Genomic DNA, 25,000 nt, shown 5'->3' on the forward strand with positions numbered 1-25,000 from the left:
CTTATAAACACACACAAACACATTATCCCTTCATCAACCACGACTATTCAGGTAACACAAACACACAACTAACGGTAACACACACAAACACATACACCCACTCGACAAAAGCGGACCAAATCTAACTAAGTGTCTTTCCAGAGCCGAATTCCTTGTCTTTCCTGATGCCATTTAACGGGATGACAAGTTTCCAGAGCTCCCCCTCAAGATCTCTCTCCCTAAGTTGGAGGAAAGGCGTAAGAGGGAGGGTTCTTCAGAGATCACATACACACATACTCACACATACAATCACACACAAAACACACAAACACATACACACTTACACTGCCTGGAGAAGGTATAGCTGCTACTAAAGCTACTAAGGTAATGAAATCCATCTCTCTCTCTCTCTCTCTCTCTCTCTCTCTCTCTCTCTCTCTCTCTTAAATATCCATACACTTTTGTACCCATATAAGTATTGAAATCGTATTCCTTTAGAAAGTTATATTTAACACTCTATTACATATTTGCTAACTGCATTTTTATATACAAACAAATATATATATATATATATATATATATATATATATATATATATATATATATATATATATATATATATATATATGACAGCAAGTAATACCCATCACGTATTTACAAACCAAGCTAAATAATCCTCTTTCCACAGTAAATGATATACGCCATTCCTGTATTTGGATTTGCAAACGTCTTTGCAACATTCACCAACAAAGTTAAGCGGAGCTCAACAAACCCGAGTTGTCACCGGTTCCGGAGGATTCCCCGAGGCGTATGGCGGAGACAGACAATCGCTGCTGATGTCAACTGGAATAAGTGGCTCCAAGGATCCGGAACACATCCTCTGGGGAACAACAACATAGCTTCAGAAGGTTTGCGTTCCCGTCACTCGGGCATTGCCTAAGCAAATTATCGTCGACGACATTGACAGAAGCAGGGATATACGTGCCAAAGGGAGAGTCCTTCACAGTCCTTCACTCAGAGTCCTTTATTCACAGTCCTTCATAGTTCTACGAGTTACTTACAGCCCGTTTCCGCTTTCTCTGTCATCTCTGCGTCAGCGGCAGATGAGCAGACGTGATAGAATTGGGACGCAAAGGGAGGTTTTATTCAGTTACGGAATGGCATAGCTGGTCCTCTCAGTTCGTTTCTGACGGAGCAAGTCTCAAAGTACAATATGATTGACAGTTGTTGCATTTCCTTCAATTCACTGATCATTTATATCTCTTTACGTTAAGGACACTAAATAGGATGAGCTATTGATTCTTTCTTTCAAAACATACTTATTGGAACTGATAACTTTACACTATAACTATCAGCCTAATTTTGAGTTTATGACTTATGAACTATTGTTACAGGACATAATTTAATTACTGTGACAATATTAATTTTATACTTGTAATATTCGACTATGGTTGGACAGATGCAAATAATTTCCATCCCATTAATATAAAATCTATTTAAGCTACATAACAATGAAATAGTCTTTTGTTTTTAGCAGAATTCCTACTAGTCTTCCGACCATATGTATAGGTCTATGGAATTTGTTCTTGTGACTTTGATACCCAGAATTAAACATTTTTGACATATCTCGGGACTAAAATCATCGATTACTGAATTATCAAATGATGAAGTCTGATAAATTAGCCTAAAATCATAAACTCCGTTTGTTATGAAGCAGTTTAACTCATGGTCTAGTGGTAACCAACCTCAGCCTACCACCGAGATTCTTTCTCAGAAGTGGTGGAAACGAACAAAATCCCGTTTCGAAGATAATCAAGAGACAATAAAGTATTATTATAACAGATGACCAGAGAAAGTTCCTAACTTTCAAGAAAGGGAGGAGGATCATTCCTGTTTATCTTGGCACACTTGGAATGACTAAATTAGACGCACGATCATCATTCCCTTTGGAATGTTATTAGGAATGCAACCTCGCTCACTGGAGCATGTTTATTTACGTATCTGCAGAGCATTTTGGAAGGGCCTGCTTCCAAGTATCCCTGAATGGCCCTGTACTGCGAAGGAACTCAACTCGGTTTACTATCCTGGCTGTCTGGAATCCTACGAGGCAAATGCTTCTTAAGACTGCTACTTCTTCTTCTTCTGGCGTGATGTGGGAAACGATACAAGCCAACAGGAGAGGAGTGAAAGGTACATTTACGAATCCCTCAAGGGTCTCTCTCTCTCTCTCTCTCTCTCTCTCTCTCTCTCTCTCTCTCTCTCTCTCTCTCTCTCTTCTCGAAGCAATTTTCTCTGGTTGGTTTCTGGGAGAAATCCGACTTGAGTTCTCCACCCGCGGGAATTTCCCTTCTCTCATGATGGATAAATTTTCAAGGAGAGCCTTCCCCCTCCCCTCCCCCCTCCTTTCTCCTCCCTCCTCCCTCCCTTCACATGTAGGCAAAGTCCCGTGAGACTTTTTTACTTCCCCATTTTTTTAGAGGGGGTGTGGCGGGTGGGATTTTGTGGGGTGGCTAAGGGCGGACTTAGTTTTTTTGTTTTCCCTATAGGTTTCTGTTAACGCAAAAGGGGCTTTCCTTTTTGGGTTGGATTTGTGTAGGGTAAAATTCATGTGTACACACACACACACACACACACACACACACACATATATATATATATATATATATATATATATATATATATATATATATATATATATATATATATATATATATATATATATATATATATATATACGAGCTTAGATTTTAATAAGCAAGAATATACGACACTAATATCATACTCAAGCAGTTATTCTCTTATCCCTCTTCCCGTGTCTTTTAACTATAATTTGAAACACTTGTGGGCGTTTCTTAATTCCCGTCTTATGCTTTGGTGAATACACTGTTTTATTTTTCCTAACTTTTCAAATTTTAGGAAAAAATTATAAAGTGAAATTGTATATTTATTTCTTTTTTTATCTCTCTTAATACACTTATCTCTTGCATCCTTTTATCGTAATGTCTTCCATTCTTGTGACTTATCTGTGATTTACTTTGTAATTTATTCAGGTGACTACAAGATGTCGAATTACATAACATACTGGGAGAAAGTATTCATACGTAGTTACATAATAAAACGAAATGAGTATAATGCTCGCTAGTTAAGATTTCAGTATTAAATTTTTTCTAATAAATGAAACCGAAATTAATAAATAAATTACGAGTTATCCAACATTTCTGCGTTAAATTTCAATCTTTTTAAGATAAAGAAAAAAATTAGACTCCAAAAGCCGGCCATCATTTCCTGACTCTTAAGGGAAACCTCCCTGGCGTTTCACAGGCCAGGACTACGCATGTAATTTTTCCTCTTTTTACTTCTTCTTCTCCTTCTTCTTCTTCCTCCTCTTCTTCTTCTTCTTCTTGTCGTCGGATGAGGAGCCATTTGAGACCCCTCTTGGACGATCTCTCTGCATTTGGCCCTGGAAGGAGAAGATGGGCCCTCCAACTCTTCAGCGTGAAAGCGAGGTCTCTCTCTCTCTGAGTCTTGCTCGACACAAATGACCTTCGAAGAGAAGATTGCATAATAGATGTCACTGTCCCCTCTCTCTCTCTCTCTCTCTCTCTCTCTCTCTCTCTCTCTCTCTCTCTCGCCTTATCTTAGGAGGATTTTGACTGAGTTTTTGGCTGTGTTTGCCAGTTTATCTCGATTATGCTTCGAAGTAAAAGTGGCATTCTCTTGGATATGTCATCATGGTGGTGTCATTCATTAGGCCTACATCTACTGCTTTTCTCTCATTAGACGGGTTGGCTTCAGAGAAAATGATTCTTCCTGTTTTCTCCTAAAATATCTGGACGAGGTTGCTAGCCTGGTGGCTTATTTTGTTCCACTGCACAAGTAATTGTATTATAGGTTCAATGCTGAGAGAGAGAGAGAGAGAGAGAGAGAGAGAGAGAGAGAGAGAGAGAGAGAGAGAGAGATCTGCTCCACCTGTTGACCTTAATCCAGGTGTCCTGTGGCTATTTACCTGTTCTCAGCATGATCTTCGATGTGTTGGAGCCAGTTCCCTTGTTGTATGATAAGAGAACATTTTTCTCTAATGCACCTTCTCCTTATTCAAAAAGATTTTTCAATTCTGTCTTTTCATGCAAACAGATTTTACCTCCTCATTTCGGAGATAGTGTTTATAAAAGAAATGAGACCACAGATAAACAATAATTTCTCTGATGTACATCTAGCTAAAGTATAATTTTCTAAAAGGTATATCAAAAAATTCCACTGTTATTTTTGCTGTTCGTTTGCCAGTTTGCTTTCAGGCCTAATTATTATTTTTGCGTATTATCCATCGGTAAACTATTTGAAAATACTACTTACACGTAGTTCCTAAAAGCGCAAAAGTAAATAAAGACAATAAATAAAACAATGAAGAATAAAAAACCGCGTCTCCCATAAACAAACTATTTCTCATGAAATAAACTTTGTAGGCTGAGGATAGAGTTGGTGGTTCTGTCTACTTTGTTAAAGCGATTTTTTTTATTCCATGTTTCCTTTTTCAAAGGGCTAAAGGAGGGAAGACTGGATTTAGTGTTACTTAGCCACACTTTCTTCAAATTTCTTCAGTAAATGTAAACAAGTATACCTGTATTAAGGGTCGAATCCTTATAGCGTGATTTCACTGAATGCAAAAAAGAAAAAAAAAATATTCATGGTCCAGTAAAGAATTATGTTCAGTGTCTGGTCAATTAAACTTACGAGCAGTGATTCCCTGATTGGAATTCCCGAATTCCATTAAAGGTGGGGATTCCAAACAGTACACAATATCCTGTATATTCTGGCGGCTTACCGTCCTTTCTCTCTTTCAAAACAAACAAATTTTGCTCCACAAGATTCCGTGTTGTCCATTTTCGAGGCAAAGGTATGGATTTGTCTGACAATGTGTTTTGTATTCGAAAAATACTCTATGTTTTGTTTTACTCCTGAAAACTTGCAAAGATTATACTTTCCAATGAAAATATTATCGTAATTTATAACAAGATTTTATACTAATGTGTAGAATGTTTTCAAGATAGATGTTGCCCCCTTCTTTAGAGTGATAATTTTAACCAAAATGCCGATTAGTTGTGATGTCAAACACACCTAAACTGAACGAACATATTAATGACAATACATTATAGGTGTATGTATGTATGTATGTATGTATGTATGTATGTATGTATGTATGTATGTATGTATGTATGTATGTATGTATGTATATATATGTATATATATACATATATATGTATATATACATGTATAATATATATACATATATATAATATATATATATATATACACATATAATATCTATATATTTTTTTCACTACATCCCATCTACTTAGCATAAACAATGTCACATGTTATCATAACAGCTTTGCATGATAAATATGTACCCAGCTCAAAGGCGGAATATGTTAAACCCTGGATCTACATACATATATATATTCAGAGCTACGAAATGGCGATATAAAGATAATATAATGATTTCAGCGTTCCTTGCACCCTAGGTAGACTTTTGTCATTTTAACTATGATAATTTAAATAAGAGGGCATTCCCCTATGTCATTACGCGAATTACGTTATCTTGCTACTGTCCCCTTTTATAATAAATAATGTTTGGAATTATATTAATCATGTAAAAAAGTAGTCTAATTATTTTGGGGTATGGATGTGTGTGTGTGTGTATATATATATATATATATATATATATATATATATATATATATATATATATATATATATATATATGTATATATATACATTTATATATATATATATATATATATATATATATATATATATATATATGTATATATATATTATTTGCAATAACCAAACATATTGCTCAAATTATCAATTTCCTCACACCTTCTGGATACGCTTATTAAATACTGATTAAATACTGATCAAATTAAGAAATAAGAACTATTCCATCAAAATAAAAGTCATTTCTCCTCATTGAAACTTATCGCTACAGACTGTTGAAAATGGGATGTTATTTTAGATTTGTTATAACAGGTGCCATGTACGAAACAATATGGATTCAGAATTACAGTATATCTATGATAAATGAAATGATAAGCAATTCTTGGCAGTACAGAATACATTATGTTATGTCCTTTTACTTAAACTTTACACACACCAGTTATCAATGAGCAGTTCCTAACTATACACAATATATTTTGTAGTATCCTTTTACTTATACTTTATCTAAAAGACCCATAATAAAACATAATAAAGCGTGGTACCTTTTCCAGGAAAGCCGAACGTACATTAATCAACAGAGAACGTGTTGCCATGGACTAACTCCCATTGTATCAGAAGCGAGATAGCAGATGGTGGGCCGTTGCAAAGGGTGCCCTGCCGTTGTTGCCTCCTCTACATGCAGTGTCAATATTGGCAGATGTGATGTTTCGTTATCCCCCGGGGGCATCTGCACCGGGAACAAACTAAAGGGGTGGGGGACCTGGGGATAGAATTTCTGGCGTAATGGTGTTATTATTATGTATGCTAGGTTCTGTTGCTGCTGCTACTGCTGCTTTGGGGAGAGAGAGAGAGAGAAAAGGTGGCGTTATTCAAGATGATCTGACGTTAGTTAGGGTTTGTTAGTGGTGCTGAATTGTAGGGAAAATGAGAAACACTACTGCATTCGTATGCAGAGGTTACTGATATTAAATTTATTCTTCTTCTTCTTGTCAGGTCCTTGGCGTTTGTTTTAATACTGAGATTCAACTCTAGGTCGTTTGGTATCAAATGCTGAGCTGGAAAGTAAATAGAAATATTTTTCTTGTGACATAGGTCACTACAGTGTAAAAATTTAAAAAATGGTTTGGTCCGACAGCGTACATGGGTTCTGATAAGCAATGTAATCAGTAGATGCATTGATATTTATGCTGAGAGCCCACCGTGTGTAAGAACTGTACCGGACAATCAACATTTTTGACAAAATATATTGCCCTTCAGTAATATTACTTCATTTTTTCACATCAGTAATGTGAAAGAATCCTCCAATAGTTACCTTAGATAATCACATTTACAACATGACAAAATTTATACCACAAAAATGTTAATCGTCTGTCATTGTCCGAAGATTACAATTCGAGATATCATTATAGCACTGTATAGTATGTTTTTAGTTCTATATCTAGCCATGCTCCATTAGTTTTTCTGTAAAAGAAAACTATTGTGCCCTCTTTTTCTGTCCGCCCTCAGATCTTAAACACTACTGAGGCTAGAGGGCTGCAAATTGGTATGTTGATCATCCACCCTCCAATCATCAGACATACCAAATTGCAGCCCTCTAGCCTCAGTATTTTTATTTTATTTAACAGAGCTTCTGGCAGCGATATTGGATGGACCACCACCGGGCCGCGGTTAAACTTTCCTGAACCGCGGCTCATACAGCATTATACCGAGACCACCGAAAGATAGATCTATTTTCGGTGGCCTTAATTATACGTTGTAGCGGCTGTACAGAAAACTCGATTGCGCCGAAGAAACTTCGGCGCATTTTTTACTTGGTTTTATTTGCGTTTTATAGCAGTGGACTTAATGTTTTCTTCTTTTAATAATGAAAACATCAGTTCATCATTCAGTACGAAGTAATGACTCACACCTTTCACCTTTAAGATGAAGTAGGAATGCTATTCCTAGTTCTTAGTTATTTCATTTCAATTCCATTCTAAACACAGGTTAAGTGATGACTTGGTGTCTTGGCTAATAGCGAGAAAAGTTGAACATTTCAAGTAACTTTTTTGCATTAGTGCAATTCAAAAATCTTTTTCCTAGCACTCGAAAACGAAGTAAGTTAAAAGGACTGAAATGTTTACAGAAGTATAAATACATTTTAGGCTTAATATCACCGGCATTCAGAGACATTTTCATAATTCTTGGGTTTCTACAAAGTCAGAATTTTTTATATATATTTGGGCTGTGAGCACTAATTTCTAAAGCTTTTATTATGTTCTTAGGGTAAAATCAGTCTTATGGAAGTTTAGGTAACCTAAATTTATAATGTGCTTATTCTTAAATGTGGAAACTAATGATCTCTTAGCTTATTCCATGTGAATATGTATTCATTTTGAATAATAATAATGATAATAATAATAATAATAATAATAATAATAATAATAATAATAATAATAATAATAATAATAATATGTGAATAAGCATACATTTTGAAAAGAATAATAATAATAATAATAATAATAATAATAATAATAATAATAATAATAATAATAATAATAATAATAATAATAGGCCCTTTGCACCATCACTCAACATTATTTTGAAATTGGCTTTACTTGCTTCACAAGTAAAGGAAATTTTTCCCCAGAGTTTCCAAAGAATGTTTTTGTTTTAAACGAAGCCGCAAACCACAAAGAGAAAGATATTTCCAGAGAGAAAAAATGGCGAGAGAGAAAACGTCATCTGAAAAAAGAAAATGTACGAAGCATTTTGGAAAGATCAACTCCATTAAGCTAATGAAGAGAGTCAAATGAACGAGAAAATAATTTCTGTTTTAAAATGGGATTTGTGTGTGTGCGTTCGTCTGACGTCACGCAGTGGAGTTGGCTCAGTTGTTAATGAATGCAGGATTGGTAAATCTGTAGCCTAAAGTATCTAGTATCTCTCTCTCTCTCTCTCTCTCTCTCTCTCTCTCTCTCTCTCTCTCTCCTCTCTCTCTCTCCTATCAGTTTATGACAGCAAGCCTTCTAATAAAAAATATTACATAGATTAAGATTCTGACCTTGAATTATGAGTATTTCTCTCTCTCTCTCTCTCTCTCTCTCTCTCTCTCTCTCTCTCTCTCTCTCTCTCTCTCACCTATCGCTGTTACCCAATAATCAGTTTATGACAGCAAGTCTTCTAATAAAAATTATTACATAGATTAAGATTCTGACCTTGAATTATGAGTATCTCTCTCTCTCTCTCTCTCTCTCTCTCTCTCTCTCTCTCTCTCTCTCTCTCTCTCTCTCTCTCTCTCTCTCTCTTATCGCTGCTACGTATTTATAGGTATCCGACAGCAAGCCCTTTAATAAAAACGATCACATAAATTATGAATCCAACTTTAAAATACGAGTAGTTCTCTCTCTCTCTCTCTCTCTCTCTCTCTCTCTCTCTCTCTCTCTCTCTCTCCTCCTCCTCTCTGTCGCGCTGTATAAATTTTACAAGAGGTACAGTAGATACCCAGACCTCGTTACAAATTAAACAATAAAGTTCGTTAAAGATTACTCTACTGAAATATATAGTTAATTTTGAAGGGTCTCACCATAAAGAACGATATTTTAATAAAGGTGTATGACTTGCTAAGTTCCTTCGTAAACGGTTTGTATTCTTACGCAGTAACCAAATTTTTTAAAAATCACGGCTATGTAGAGATAAAACTCAGCCGCTGAATATCAAGCTTTTTAATCTGTTTAGATAAACCAGTCGATTAAAACGGTGACAATAAAACATGAGAAAACGTAATAAGAAAAATGAATATTTATGAACATGAAATATGCAGGTCATTCAGGAACGAAATATATCCCCAAGACGACGGTTAACTTTAGATGAAGCTTAGTTTCCGAATATCGAGCGTTTTAAACGGTTTAGGTAAAGCGGTCCATTAAACCAGTACGATAAACCGTATCAAAACACAACAAGAAAAAGGAATATTCAAAACATAAAATAAATAGGCCATTCAGAAACAAAATATTTCCTTTAGTCAAGTTTCTGCCTAGCAAGCGTTTCAATCAGTTTAGATAAACCACTTGATTAAACCATTTACAATAAACCATACCAAAACATAACAACAGAAAGGAATATTTATAAACATGTCATTCAGGAACAAAATATCTCCTCATGCTTAGTTACTGTCTAGCAAACGTTTTAATCGGTTTAGATAAACCAGTTGATTAAACCAGCCACAATAAACCATACCAAAACATAACAACAGAAAGGAATATTTAAAACGAAATAAACATGCCATTCAGGAACAAAATATCTCCTGAAACTCAGTTCCTGCCTAGCAAACATTTTAATCGGTTTAGATAAACCAGCTGATTAAACCAGCCACAGTAAAACATACCAAACACAAGAAAAGGTTGTACTTAAAACATAAAATAAACAGGTCATTCAGGAGCAATATATTTCCTCATGCCAAGTTCCTGTCTAGGAAACGTTTTAATCGGTTTAGATAAACCAGCTGATTAAACCAGCCACGATAAACCATACCAAAGCACAACGAGAAAAGGGAATACTTAAAACGTAAAATAAACAGGTCACTCGCAAACAAAATATTTTCCCAAGAAAAAACTAGGATTCTCGTGACCTCACGAAAACCGTGACTCAATTGCGATTCTACTCAGCGTCGCGTGACGTGACAATCATAAGTAGCCAAAAATATCCAGCCGTCACGACCCGTCAGGGGTAACTAATGTGAGAGAGGGGTATCTTTCGATCAATTCGTCCATCATCCTGGACGTGGTCGATGCGACGTGACATAAAAGCACGTTTCTCGCGTGCTTGCGGGAAAGTGGTTACGGCGATCCGACATTATCTATCGATGTTTCTTGGACTAGATGTGAAAAAAAAATGTGAAAAATAATGTCTGGTGAAGTGTTTTTTTTTTTTTAAAGTGAGTTTTTGAGGGTAAAATGTTCTGCAGATTTGTGGGGTATATGCGTTAGTTTTAACCCTTTTTTTCCATATTTATTTATTTTTCTTTCAGTATATTTATATACCCAGGTTAGATAACGCATATGATGCAAGATACTTGGATATAGGTAAACTTGACGGTATGTGGAGAATGTCTGATTCGTATTCAATACAGAAATAGGAATATATATATATATATATATATATATATATATATATATATATATATATATATATATATATATATATATATATATATATATATATATATATATATATGTGTGTGTGTGTGTGTATATATATATATATATATATATATATATATATATATATATATATATATATATATATATATGTTTATGATGTACTGAATAATGGATAATATGTCAATGGATAATAGTCATATTTGATAATACTGAATACATGGAAATTCAGATATGTTTATGCAACATCACACGAGAAAAATTACGCGAGCTTCTTATAATGTAAATATGAATGTGAATAATATTAATTATCAAAAGGACATTGATAAATGATCAACACATGGAGAAAAATGTATTGCAAATATGCAGTAATTTATTGCAACTCCTTTCAATGCGCGCATTACACACGTTGAGCTCATAATTAGTCATGTTATTGACTTATAATTCAAAATAAAAAAATGTAAAAAGCGAATTATTTTACGTCATCTGCAATGGAAACTGTGTGTACATATTATAAATTTTCATAACGCAGGTTTCGGAACTAATTGATTTGCCAGTGAATTTTTATGTGACAACTCATTTATTATATATTGAAATTTGATGACCCAAATTCCTTCTTCGCTTACGATGTTCTTGAATTTTTTCGTTTATTGCATTTTTTTATACTATTGAACTTCTAGTTATCTTTTTACTTTTGCAATATTATTATCCACTTCATTCTTCCTTCCTTTCTGTTTTTCCATTTTTCAACTGCATTATGTATACTTACTTTAATCGTCCATTAGCTCTGACCTGTTGTGCATCTGGAATCTTAACTTATTTTCCGAACCGGTTCCTCTTTCTCTGCTAATCCCAGTTTCTTCAGTTACCTCATCTTTTCAATAACCAATGAATAGAAGGTAAACCTCAGCCCATATCTATCATTCTCTCCCTCTTAATACTTCATTTGCTTCCTGCTTTGTGTAATTTACCAGTTGTAACGTCACCAGTATGCTTTCTGCAGGCAGTTTATTATTATTATTATTATTATTATTATTATTATTATTATTATTATTATTATTATTATTATTATTATTATTATTATTATTATTATTGCACACAACATGTTTCTAAACTCAACCTTTTTCAGAATACATCACTTAAGCCTTCCAACCCTTCCCAATATCTCAGGTAACCCAGACTCACAGATCTCACCTGTCCAATTAATACCTCGTGCCTCTCACCTGTACAATTATTCAACACCCGTTACCGGTACAGGTAGTTCAGATCACCTAAATCTATCAGCAGTTGCATCTTTCCAAGTTCGAGTTGTAATCTTTATTTAGACAGTGGAATATCGCTATGAATATTTACTCTTTATGTTTCACTCATGCAACTCTCAGTTCACAGTACATATTCACAGGGGTAACGCATTTGTGCATTTGTACCCTCATACACTCAGTGATTTTTGTCTGTGGATATGTTTTATGCATCCCGTCGTCATTATCATTTTTATGACCGAGTTGGAAATCCAGGATTGTTTTATAGCTTGAAGGTACGTTTGTTATTACCCTGTTATATTCCCTGTGCCTCCCAGATCAGGAGTCGGTGTTTGAAAACACATGAGTAAAAATTATTAAAGATCATAAACGTTAAATATATTCATATATTTTTGTTAAACTGGGCGGTACTCCATTGAAGGAAAAAGGGATAAGCTATCTCTTCTCCTCTCGGTAGTTTAGGCTTCACGTTTCATGACAGAAAATGGGAAGATATAGAAGACGAGAAGTGGCGAAGTACCGTCTTGCCTGGAAACTGATCATACTCAGCAATCCAGCCGAGCTACTGAAGTTTTGTGGCCGAAAGTTCCATTTCAAGTTTCAAGTTTCGAGATAAAACTTCCTTTCAGGTTTCAAGTTTCGAGATAAACGCATCATGGAACTCATTCTTTACCACATGAACTAGAAAATGAAGGAAATGAGGTCCCAGATTCTTCATTTCCTTGCTAATACAAATATTTTGTGTATCACTGAACTGCCTGCAAAATGCCTTGGGCACGGAAGTAGGTCAATTTGCATTCTATGTTGGCGTGAGGAGGGTGTATTGCCTATAAGAGTTTTCACCCAGCACTTTTTTTAGATGTTGGGTTGCTGGATAATCCCCTCTCATAGCGTTTATGTACTTTGTCATTTTACATAAAGTATAAGCAACGTTACAAAGGCTTCTCGGTGGAAATTTTTTGTGACTTATGTTATATTTATGCAAGTGCCACAGTCTACCATTGGCACTATGGAACCGAAGTACTTTGCTCAAGAATATCAGGCTCAACTTCATGAGATGCTATAGACTGCCTCACGAAGTAAGAAGGACGGTACAATTTTATTAAATAAAATCGTAATCACTTCATTTCATAGTACAATGACTGTTTTCATTTTTTAAGAGCTATTTCATCACATGAATGAATTCTAGCCACTGAATAATTAATTTACTTTTTTTATCTTCCTTTCAGGATTACTGTAGGCTCGGGTTACATTCACAACAGACTGGCTAAAAGTGTTGACCTCCTCTTGTGCTTCGTAATTTCCCAGGTATGCAACCTTTTCTAAAAGTTATTTCTTTTTACTGCTTTTATACTTGGTTCTCCAACAAGCTGAACCTTCCGTTGCGTTTCACAGCTACATAAGAAATTGCTTTCTTTTGTCACGGCCTCAGTCCTTTTCTGGGATATTTTTGCGTCAAGTGGCCAAATTGAACAGGTGACAAACAGGTGTGGCACCTGTTTGTCAGCTCCCTGTCAAAGATCGACTCCTTTGGTGACAGGAAAATAAAGTAGGAGAAAGGCTGCCCTGTTACTTCCGACAACTGACTGACTTACAAGTTAAGTCAACAAAATGGAGGGATAATTAACCTTAGTTAGTGTCATTATGCTCGTATACCATTTTCCATGAATGAATTTTAAAAAATGCAGTAATTTTCAGTCTTAGACAAAGGCTTAGACTTGTATATGATGGTTTGTGGGCCACGGTACAATGATAACCATATATAATGATAACTGTTTACAACGATAACCGTATTTACGAAATGAACAAAAACTAATCGTATAAATTTTTAGTTTTAGATGTAGGCGTAGGCCTATGATGGCTTGTAGGGTACCGTACAATACTAACCATATATAATGATAAGTGTTTACAATGAAAGGTATATTTACGAAATGAACTTATATTTAGTATATAAATTTTTGGTTTTAGATAATAGGCGTAGGCCTATGATGGCTTGTAGGGTACCGCACAGTGATAACCATTTACAATGAAAACCGGTCACAATGATAACCATGTTTATATAATGAACAGCTGTATTTGTATCACAAGACCTTAATGGAAATATTAAATATCTTTAATGATATTTACGTTAATTATTCATATGATGATGAGGCGAGAATTGCAATCTGGGATTTAAAAATAAGACGCACTTTCTTCAGATATTAATCTCTCTCTCTCTCTCTCTCTCTCTCTCTCTCTCTCTCTCTCTCTCTCTCTCTCTCTCTCTCTCTCTCTCTCTCTCTCTCTCTCAAATTATCAAAGGTTTCGGTTGCTAGGTTTCCTCCATCGAGCTTGAGAAGTAATCTCCCAGAGCTCAAAGGAAATATCATGGATAAGATTGTATGTCATCTATAATTAAAACTTGCTAAAATTCATTTTTGCTTTGTAGATATACGCTATTTCATAGCCTTGAGTTATATATACGCGAGAAATAATCATCTTTCCGTAAATTGTAAATTTTTCGTGGGTTTGTGTTTGGTTAATTCATCTTCCGTTCTTTGTCAATATTATCACTTTCATAATCATTCTTATTGTTTATGTCATAACTTTTACAATGACTGAATAAAGAGAGAGAGAGAGAGAGAGAGAGAGAGAGAGAGAGAGAGAGAGAGAGAGAGAGAGAGACAGAGAGAGAGAGAGAGAGAGAGAGAGAGAGTGTTACTGATGGACAGATGGCTACATACAGAGAGAGAGAGAGAGAGAGAGAGAGAGAGAGAGAGGATAGGAGCAGCAATAAAGAGAGAGAGAGAGAGAGAGAGAGAGAGAGAGAGAGAGAGAGAGAGAGTTACTAAGCTACATAGAGAGAGAGAGAGAGAGGGTTACTGATGGATAGATAGCTACATAGAGGGAGAGAGAGAGAGACACACACAGACAGACAGACAGACAGACAGACAGACAGACAGACAGACAGACAGAGACAACGAGCGAGACAGAGAAACAGAGAAAGAGAGAGAGACATAGACAGCCACCGCATCTGAAGGAAGCAAGAACTTTATGCAAATGGTTCCTGCGAGGAGCAAATTGCTCGCATACATTAGAATTCCGGCGTTTCACTAAAACCCGTCGTTAATTCGGGTCATTATCATTCGAGTTACATTAATATGGCGTCGGGGAGAAGCGATCCCCTAATTCAAAGAGTGAGTTGGCCCTTTTCCGGAGAGTGAATTAACAAGATAGTTCGACGTGTGATTGCGTTCCGATGATGAGTTCCGCGAAGATGTTTCCATAAGTTTCTTGGATATTTGCGACTGTCTGAGTTCACGTTGATTTAATGAACGTTTTATTATGATGATCCGGGCCTAAATGACCCTTTTGTAGTACTGTCACTTTAGCATATATATATATATATATATATATATATATATATATATATATATATATATATATATATATATATATATATATATATATATATATATATAAAATACATAAATTTATATATATACATATATAAATATATATATTCATCCTGAAGATGTCTTGGAAATGCTGAAGACGAAACCGGTCAGGATTTATACCCATTGTAAAGTTTTTCTCTGTTGTTCATTTCACATTGACAACTTGTGCTATGTTGATAATTATATATATATATATATATATATATATATATATATATATATATATATATATATATGTGTGTGTGTGTGTGTTTGTGTATATATATATATATATATATATATATATATATATATATATATATATATATATATATATATATATATATATATATATATATATATATATATATATATATATGTATATCTATATATATATATATATATATATATATATATATATATATATATATATATATATATATATATATATATATATACATATATATAATTAACATATATACACACACATATGTATATGTATTACTTAGTTCCTTGCAGGGTCTTAGGTAGTATTTTATGTTACATCAGCAAATTCTGTATACGTAAAATTCTTACGCAATGCCTCACCATCCACAAAAACAGTAGATAATATTACATTTTATATCTCGTGTACAGACGACAAGCAAAATGCGGTTTTTTTCAAAATTTAATAGTTATTAACGGCTGTAAAAATGACGGGAATATGATTGTGCCGCAGGGTTATAATGGCCTAAAATATTTTTATTTGGAATTTTAATGACTACACGCTGATATGGGCACGCGCTTTAAAATCAAAACATGTGTTATCATTCGTGGAACTTTCAAAACAAACGTTTGATAGTAATAATATACGTTTAACTCAGATTAGTTAATATTTTTCAGAGGTTTTGAAGAAAACTTTAAAGACTAACTTAGTATTCCATGAATAAGTGTAAGATTATCGCTCCAGACAAAAAAATTACTTACTATAAATGTCAGATTCAGAAATTAATTTTATAGTCTAGTACGATACGTCCTTCCCTTTTAGGAAATCGGTTCTTATATTTCTGTATTATTATTATTATTATTATTATTATTATTATTATTATTATTATTATTATTATTATTATTATTATTATTATTATTATTATTATTATTCATAAAACAACCCCCTATTCATATGGAACAAGCCCGCAGGGGACACAGACTTGAAATTCAAGCTTCCAAAGAATATGATGTTCATTTTTACGTCGATAAATATCAGTAACAACTAAAATATTTGCTTTGACAAGAACATCCAAACACGAGATTGGAACCAGGTGGACGCAGATTTTAGGATACAGCCGTCCAATACTTGAAAATTCCCATTACCGAAGAGTCCCAGCGTGAAATTCGTATTAATAGCCAAAGCTTTCGTCCGGGCAGAAAATCAGACAATTAATGGACAAAAATGTCACATTTTACCTTTTGATTCAGTGGGATTGTCCTATTTCTGATTTTTTTCTGGTACTAGTCTCTTGTTTTGTCAATTTGCTTTTTTGTTTTATTAGTTTGCCTTTATGCATAATGAGTTCGAGTCTCTCGTTTTAAATTTCGCTAGTTTAAGTGAAATGAACTTATTTTTCCTTCATTTATATGCAACAGAAATATCAAAAAATACAAAACAAAAGCTTACAGTTATGCAAAGTGCCACTTGAATTCAAGAAAATTTTCTCTCGCCTTCAAAAATCTCTCATTATTAGTGCTATGCTCCCGATTTAAACTCTGCTAATTCCTTCTTCATTTTAATGTAACAGAAATATTAAGAATAAAAAAAAGAGTTTTCAGTTACACATAGTGTCACATGAATTCAAGAGAGCACTTTCTCTCATCCAAAGAACTCCCATCAGAATGATTTAGAATGCATTTTCTCTATTTAAAAGACCTCCCATTAGAATTATGTAGAGGTCTCTCATTAGAAGTACGTAGAATATAATAACATGACTGCTATTACATAATCTACATTTCTGAAGTCATTTGTGGCTGTCAGAGTTATACAATTTTAGCTTTCGTATTTAAGAGCTGGACCTCAACATTTCTTGGAAAGGCAAAAAGCTTGTTGGGAAGCCTCATCGTAGTGTTGCATAATAATAATAATAATAATAATAATAATAATAATAATAATAATAATAATAATAATAATAATAATAATAATAATAATAATAATAATAATAATAATAATAATAATAGATTATTATAATTATTATTATTATTATTATTATTATTATTATTATTATTATTATTATTATTATTATTATTATTATTATTATTATTATTATTATTCAAAAACTTCTACTAGTTTCTCTAAAAATTCTGAGCCAAAGAACATAATAAACCTCATTATTCTATCAGAAGTAAGATAAAGTAACACACACACACACACACACACACACACACACACACACATATATATATATATATATATATATATATATATATATATATATATATATATATATATATATATATATATATATATATATATATATTCCAAACCAAGTAAATAGATTTTAATTCACAGCAGCTGGTCCGTTATTTTTCTTTGGTTCAGAACGAAAATTAGAGGATTATATTAAAGACTTTGAATATTGTAACTTTGGTGATTAAGTTCTGAAAGTCGTGAAAATATTCATAATCATGTTATGGCAATCTGTTCAGTACCGCATGAGGAATAATACATCCACATTCAGTGTTTAATCAGTACTTCACAGTCAATCCTATCATCAAATTCATAGTCAAGATTCAACGCAAGAAATGAATTATAAATAAACGCCAAAAAAATCAAGCTTAAAATCTAAGAAATACTAAAAGATCTGGCTATAAATCCCCATGAATTATGGGGCAGCAACAAAGGTCCATACCTCAGGAATAGATGGCACTACAAAATAATCACCTGCAATAAATCACAAAGGTCGCGGGACGCACAATTCCACATCCAATTAAACCGATCAATCAACAAATTGAATTTTCCTAATTAGGTGTCCTCTCGACGCGTAACACGGGTTGATATCGATAGACAAATAAGAGTGGTGCTGAAATACGCGCATTCATCAGATCGTGCAAACAGGAGGCCGCCTGTCGGCTAAAGTACAATTTCGGATTATGGCCTAAAGTTATTACTTTTTTTATTATAGCCCCTAGGCTGGAATTTTGACGTTCTGGGAAGGATTTTGGCTGCACACACACACACGCATAGGAACGCACACACCAACTCATACACATACACATACACACATAATAGGTAATCAGGGAAATTAATGAACATAGGGTAACATTTTACCCATAGGCAATTGAGCATTATATATATATATATATATATATATATATATATATATATATATATATATATATATATATATATATATATATATATATATATATCAGGAAATTAATGAACATAAGGTAACATTTTACCCATAGGCAATTGAACATATATATTTATATATATATATATATATATATATATATATATATATATATATATATATATATATATATATATATATATATATATATATATATATATAATGTATAACTGAATCACGAAAATATGGAACGTGATGAATATATAAATAAAGATAAAATCCACGAAGAAAAGAAACACTGGAGTGCTGCGAGGCCTTTCGACACAGTTTGCTAAGTAAAGGACTAGTGTCGAAAGGCCTCATGCAGCACTCCAGTGTTTCCGTTTCCTTCGTGGATTTTATCTTTATTTATATATATATATATATATATATATATATATATATATATATATATATATATATATATATATATATATATATATATATATATATATATATATATATATATATATATATATTTATGTATATATATATATATATATATATATATATATATATATATATATATATATATATACATACATATATACATAATACCTCAAGTTGTTTACAGATTATCCGCATGGAATTCTTTTGCAGAAAACTTACAACATATACTTGCATACATATACCTACACATGTAGCTCATCAAAAGCTCATCGAACCCCTACATACACAAACACATACACACACACACACACACACAATGCATCTTTCAACTACACCTGGCACACTTTCCCTCTCTTCTTAGATATCCATTATAGCATCGGCTTCAGAGAGAGAGAGAGAGAGAGAGAGAGAGAGAGAGAGAGCTTCGGAAATGTTCTTTTTTTATATACTTCTTCTCCCACATCACGTCAGTGCCATTTGCCTCTCACATAATTCCTGACAACAAGAGAAACTACCTATTGGCCCTTGGCAAATGCTCGATAGATACGTATATAAAACATTCCTCCATGGAGCAGAGGCGCCTTCTTGATGATAATGATGATGGTGATGATGCTCATGATGATGATGATGATGATGATGATGATGATAAGCCCCTGAAGGTCGCTTCGTCGAATTTTGGGTCCTCGGCAATGGGGGGCAATTTCTGTTTACCTAAATGAAAATGGAATTTATTTTCGGATATTTTGCTCTGTTTCTGGACGTAAAAGAGGCAATTTTATATTGAGTTTTCTCAGTTTATCTTGTAATTCTTTATCGTCTACGTTAATATTCGACAATAATTGGCAAATGCTAATAATCAAACGGAGAGATATATATCAGCAGTGTGTGTGAGGAGTTTTTGTTCTCTATCCATTGGTGACGATAGTGAAATGGAACGTGTTAAACCCGTAGAATTCAACGGCACCGAGTACGTGTCTTGGCTTAGTGTTTGTCCTTTTTCCAAAAAAAAAAATTTTCTATTTTTCCCTAAATCTAGTGGCTTCTTGTCACTCCCACACATAACTTTATTCCTTAATCATGCTAAGAATGTAAGAAACAAACACAAACTAAGCGTACTCAGAGCAATGATCTAACCGTGCAATGGAGCTCGGTGGCCTACGATACGGAAAATGAACCTGCAGAGTTAGGACTTGGAACACTGCCAAGGAAGGGCGTCCAATAACTGGAGAAGCAAGAAGAGATTTGTACTGGAAGAAAGCTGGAAAAGCGAGGCGTACCGGTAACTCATTTTACTGCATCGCCTGGTTGGTGTACCGGATTTATGGACGGGGATAATATTGTTATTATGAGGAAATTCAAGACTGCGCAGATATTACCTTGAGAAATTGAAGAGAAAGTAACAAGATTTCACAAGTTGGGGATAGGCGTCAGAAACTGGCTGCATATCGAATTGCTTTTATTGATAATTTTGGTGAGACAACAAAGAGATTCGTCTTCGCAACATCGTTAACATCGAGTCTTGTTAGTGTGCGTGTGTGTGTGTGTGTGTGTGCGTGTGCGTGTGTGTGTGTGTGTGTGCGTGTGTGTGTTGTGTGGTGGGGAAGGTGGAGAACTCATTATTAAAACTGCTGGTTATGAAAGATCTCGTTTAGCTACAACACTTGTCCTTGGCTACATTAAATACCAAAACGAAACTGCAACCAATCGTGTCTGAATTGAATCGAATATAGAATTTAGGCCAAAGGCCAAGCACTGGGACCTATTAGGTCATTCAGCACTGAAACGGAAAATGACAGGAAAAGGTTTGAAAGGTGTAACGGGAGGAAAACCTCACAGTTGCACAATGAATCAATTGTTAGGAGAGGGTGCAAAGATGGAAGAAAGAGAATATGAAAGGAGATACAGTAAAAGGAACGAAAGGGGTTGCAGCTGGGGGCCGAAGGCACGCTGCAAAGAACCTTAAGTAATGCCTACACGTCACCGCATGAGGTGCACTGACAGCAATACGCCCCATCGGGGCCAATCATGTTTCTCAAACGAAGGACAATACCAAGAGAAGAGAAATTATTGTTAAAGGAAATGTTTTAAAAATCCCACTTGGCAAAATAAATGATAAATTTAGTTACAAGAAACTAGCAGAGGGATTAAAGATACATTGCTTTGCACAAACCCTCGGAGAAAGTGTTACGGATCATGTGGGTGTACAGTTGATGATGAAAATAAAACCCGTTCAGTAAAGGAGGGAGCAAGAAATAAATATCAGTGGAAAATGTATTTTTACTCACTGTATGAAAAGGGTGATGATGACGTAGATGCACTTCACAATGTATCAATTTGCAATCCTTTGCATATTAGAAACTGTAAATATAAATTGCTTTATCTATTGTTATAGATGTGATATCAAACATATTTCCACTGATCTAAAAGTATACAAGCGTCACACATACACACACACACACACACACACACACACACACACAAACATTCACATTTAAAAAAATGTCTTTCCTGCTATTCTAAAGAAAAAGCCGTTTTTTTTAGACTTTCATGCATGGAATAATTTTCCTATCGTTTGATACGAAAGTAACGCAAACAGATGACAAATGTAATGAAAACAGCCTTTGAAAGTTCATGAGAAATATGGTACCCTAACACACTTGTTCTCAGTTTCTCACTTCTACAAACCGGACGACTGGTTTTATTCTGCCCCATGCAAGCCAGCCTGGAACCAATAGTTTATATAGTAGATTGTCTTTTACTTTCCGTTTTAGAAAAGTAGTTATAGCGACGATGTTATCCTGACTTTCCCTTTGTGAAGGGAGACACCAGCTCTCCGTTTCAACTCTCAATAGAAAGGCAAGATTTTTTTTTTTTTTGTGTGTGAAAACTGATCTGGTAGATATTTTTTTCTCGTTACAATAAAAAAAAAGACTTCGCTAAAATAACCAGCAGCTTCCCCTTGTCTTTTTTTTCCAGTTCACTCGAATGCCTAATCTTTCTTTCCTGGAAAGGAAATAAAGTCCTTTGTAGGATACTGGCTTACGGAATGTAACATAAACAACCGTAAACCAAGGAGAATAACCTTTTGAATAATACATATTCCTCTCCTTTTGCTTTTGTCCCGTTTGTGACGAATATATTTTTTCACTGGGTGCAGAGAATGGTGTGGGAATCTTACATTTAGTTTTGTATATCATCTCAGCATTTTCTCGTATTTGTGTTCGCAGACTGAACAGAGGCTTTGTAAGGTAAATCCTCTGAAGACTTCTGAATTGGATACACTCTTCACCTGTTTATAATATATATATATATATATATATATATATATATATATATATATATATATATATATATATATATATATATATATATATATATATATATATATATATATATATATATATATGTGTGTGTGTGTGTGTGTGTGTGTATTATATATATATATATATATATATATATATATATATATGTGTGTGTGTGTGTGTGTGTGTGTGTGTGTATTATATATATATATATATATATATATATATATATATATATATATATATATATATATATATATATATATATATATATATATATATATATATATATATATATATATATATATATATATTTCATAAAATCCACGTAAGGTGGCTTTGAGCAAGTACTTTCTGAAAGCACTAGTTTAAAGTCCCGGTTTTCACTCACCTTTTTATATGGATTTGATGATATTCTCAAGCACGCGTTCATTCGTGCTATATTGGATATATATATATATATATATATATATATATATATATATATATATATATATATATATATATATATATATATATATATATATATATATGTATATATATATATATATATATATATATATATATATATATATATATATATATATATATATATATATATATGTATATATTGTGTGTGTATGTATGTGTGTGTTTTAATGAGCAATAATTTCCACAAATTACATTCGACTAATCAGGATAAATCAAATATGTTTAAGCCAAATTACTAAGCCCAAACTTCCCTCAGTTTAGCTCATTGATGTCTTAATCCTTTGATCGAAGTAAAGATTGTTTGCGCAAGCGCAATATAGCTATTTGCTCAGACCTAGACATTTTATGGATAAACCTACAGTAGAAAATATTTAAGTGAATTATCTGAAGGTCAAAGAAGCCATTTGGGAAACTTGAAAAATTTAAGATGACATAATTCAATCTAGTGCTACCATTAAATTTAACAAGGGATACCTAAGTATGTGCGTAGGTATTTATGTACGGATGTGTGTGTATGTAAAGTATACATGAGACAAAGGCCCTTTCAGTCTCATTCTGGTACATAATTGACGTACGTCAAATAGGATACAATTTCGATTCCCATTAAACCAGTGAATACAGTGAATCAGTAGCAATGATGACATTGTTCCCCGAGTAATGGAGTTCTTTCTGTCATTAACACGGTAATTTAAAGCAAATAGAATTAAATCAATTAGATCTTCAAAACAGATACTACTTTCGTTGTATCTAAAACGACCTTTTGGGAAGTATTCTTCATTTTACATTTCTATATGAGACAGACAAACCAGACGACGTGTATTTCGAGAGATGAATGTTATGTCTTTCCGGCTGTCATTTAGAAGGAAGTGGCACACTTAATTCCCACTTCTCTCGACTTGTAGTGGCTGAAGAAGGGGGTCCACTGAGATCTCAGTGGGTTACGTTGTCAGAAAGTGACTTCCAGTGGGAGGGAAACTTTACAACACTAATGGAATACGATTTGTTCTTTCACTCTTTAGAGGCTCGTATCAGTTACCCTACAGTATCATCTTTTCCTAAAGAAGACATTGGGATAGGAGACTGTATAATCTTTTTCTAAAGAGAACAACGGTTTAGAAGACTGTATAATCTTTTCCTAAAGAGGAACTGGGTTAGCAGACCGTATAGTCTTTTCCTTAAGAGGACACTGGCTTAGGAGACTGTATAATCTTTTCCTAAAGAGAACAACGTTTCAGAAGACTATAATCTTTAACTAAAGAGGGCACTGGCTTAGGAGACTGTACAATCTTTTAGTAAAGAGGACACTGGTTTAGGAGACCATATAATCTTTTCCAAAAGAGGACACTGGTTTAGGAGTCTATATAATCTTTTCCTAAAGAGAACAATTTTGTAGAAGACTGTATAATCTTTAACCAAAGAGGACACTGGCTTAGGAGACTGTATAATCTTTTCCTAAAGAGGACAACTGTTTAGGATACTGTATAATCTTTTCCTAAAACGGACAACTGTTTAGGAGGCTGTATAATCTTTTCCTAAAACGGACAACTTTTTAGGAGACTGTATAACATTTTCCTAAAGAGGACAACTGTTTAGGAGACTGTATAATCTTTTCCTAAAGAGGACACTGGTTTAGGAGACTATAATCTTTTCCTAAAGAGGACACTGGTTTAGGAGACTGTATAATCTTTTCCTAAAGAGAACAACGTTTTAGAAGACTGTATAATCTTTAACTAAAGAGGGCACTGGCTTAGGAGACTGTATAATCTTTTCCCAAAGAGAACAACGTTTTAGAAGACCGTATAATCTTTAACTAAAGAGGATACTGGTTTAGGAGACTGTATAATCTTTTCCTAAAGAGAACACCGGTTTAGGAGACTGTATAATCTTTTCCTAAAGATACACTGGTTTAGGAGACTGTATAATCCTTTCCTAAAGAGACATTGGTTTAGGAGACTGTATAAT

General features: G+C 33.8%; 1 long non-coding RNA gene across 1 annotated transcript in view; it reads left to right on the forward strand.

Moving 5' to 3' along the window:
• The window catches only part of LOC136850775 (uncharacterized), a 304,908-nt gene that overhangs the window by 261,228 nt on the left and 18,680 nt on the right, over positions 1–25,000 (forward strand). The window contains exon 2 of the long non-coding RNA XR_010856741.1: positions 13,327–13,405. This is a non-coding gene — a long non-coding RNA (uncharacterized lncRNA). The remainder of the gene's footprint in view (positions 1–13,326; positions 13,406–25,000) is intronic.

Source organism: Macrobrachium rosenbergii, chromosome 22, assembly GCF_040412425.1.
Source record: "Macrobrachium rosenbergii isolate ZJJX-2024 chromosome 22, ASM4041242v1, whole genome shotgun sequence".
In the NCBI taxonomy this organism is placed as follows: Eukaryota; Metazoa; Arthropoda; class Malacostraca; order Decapoda; family Palaemonidae; genus Macrobrachium; species Macrobrachium rosenbergii.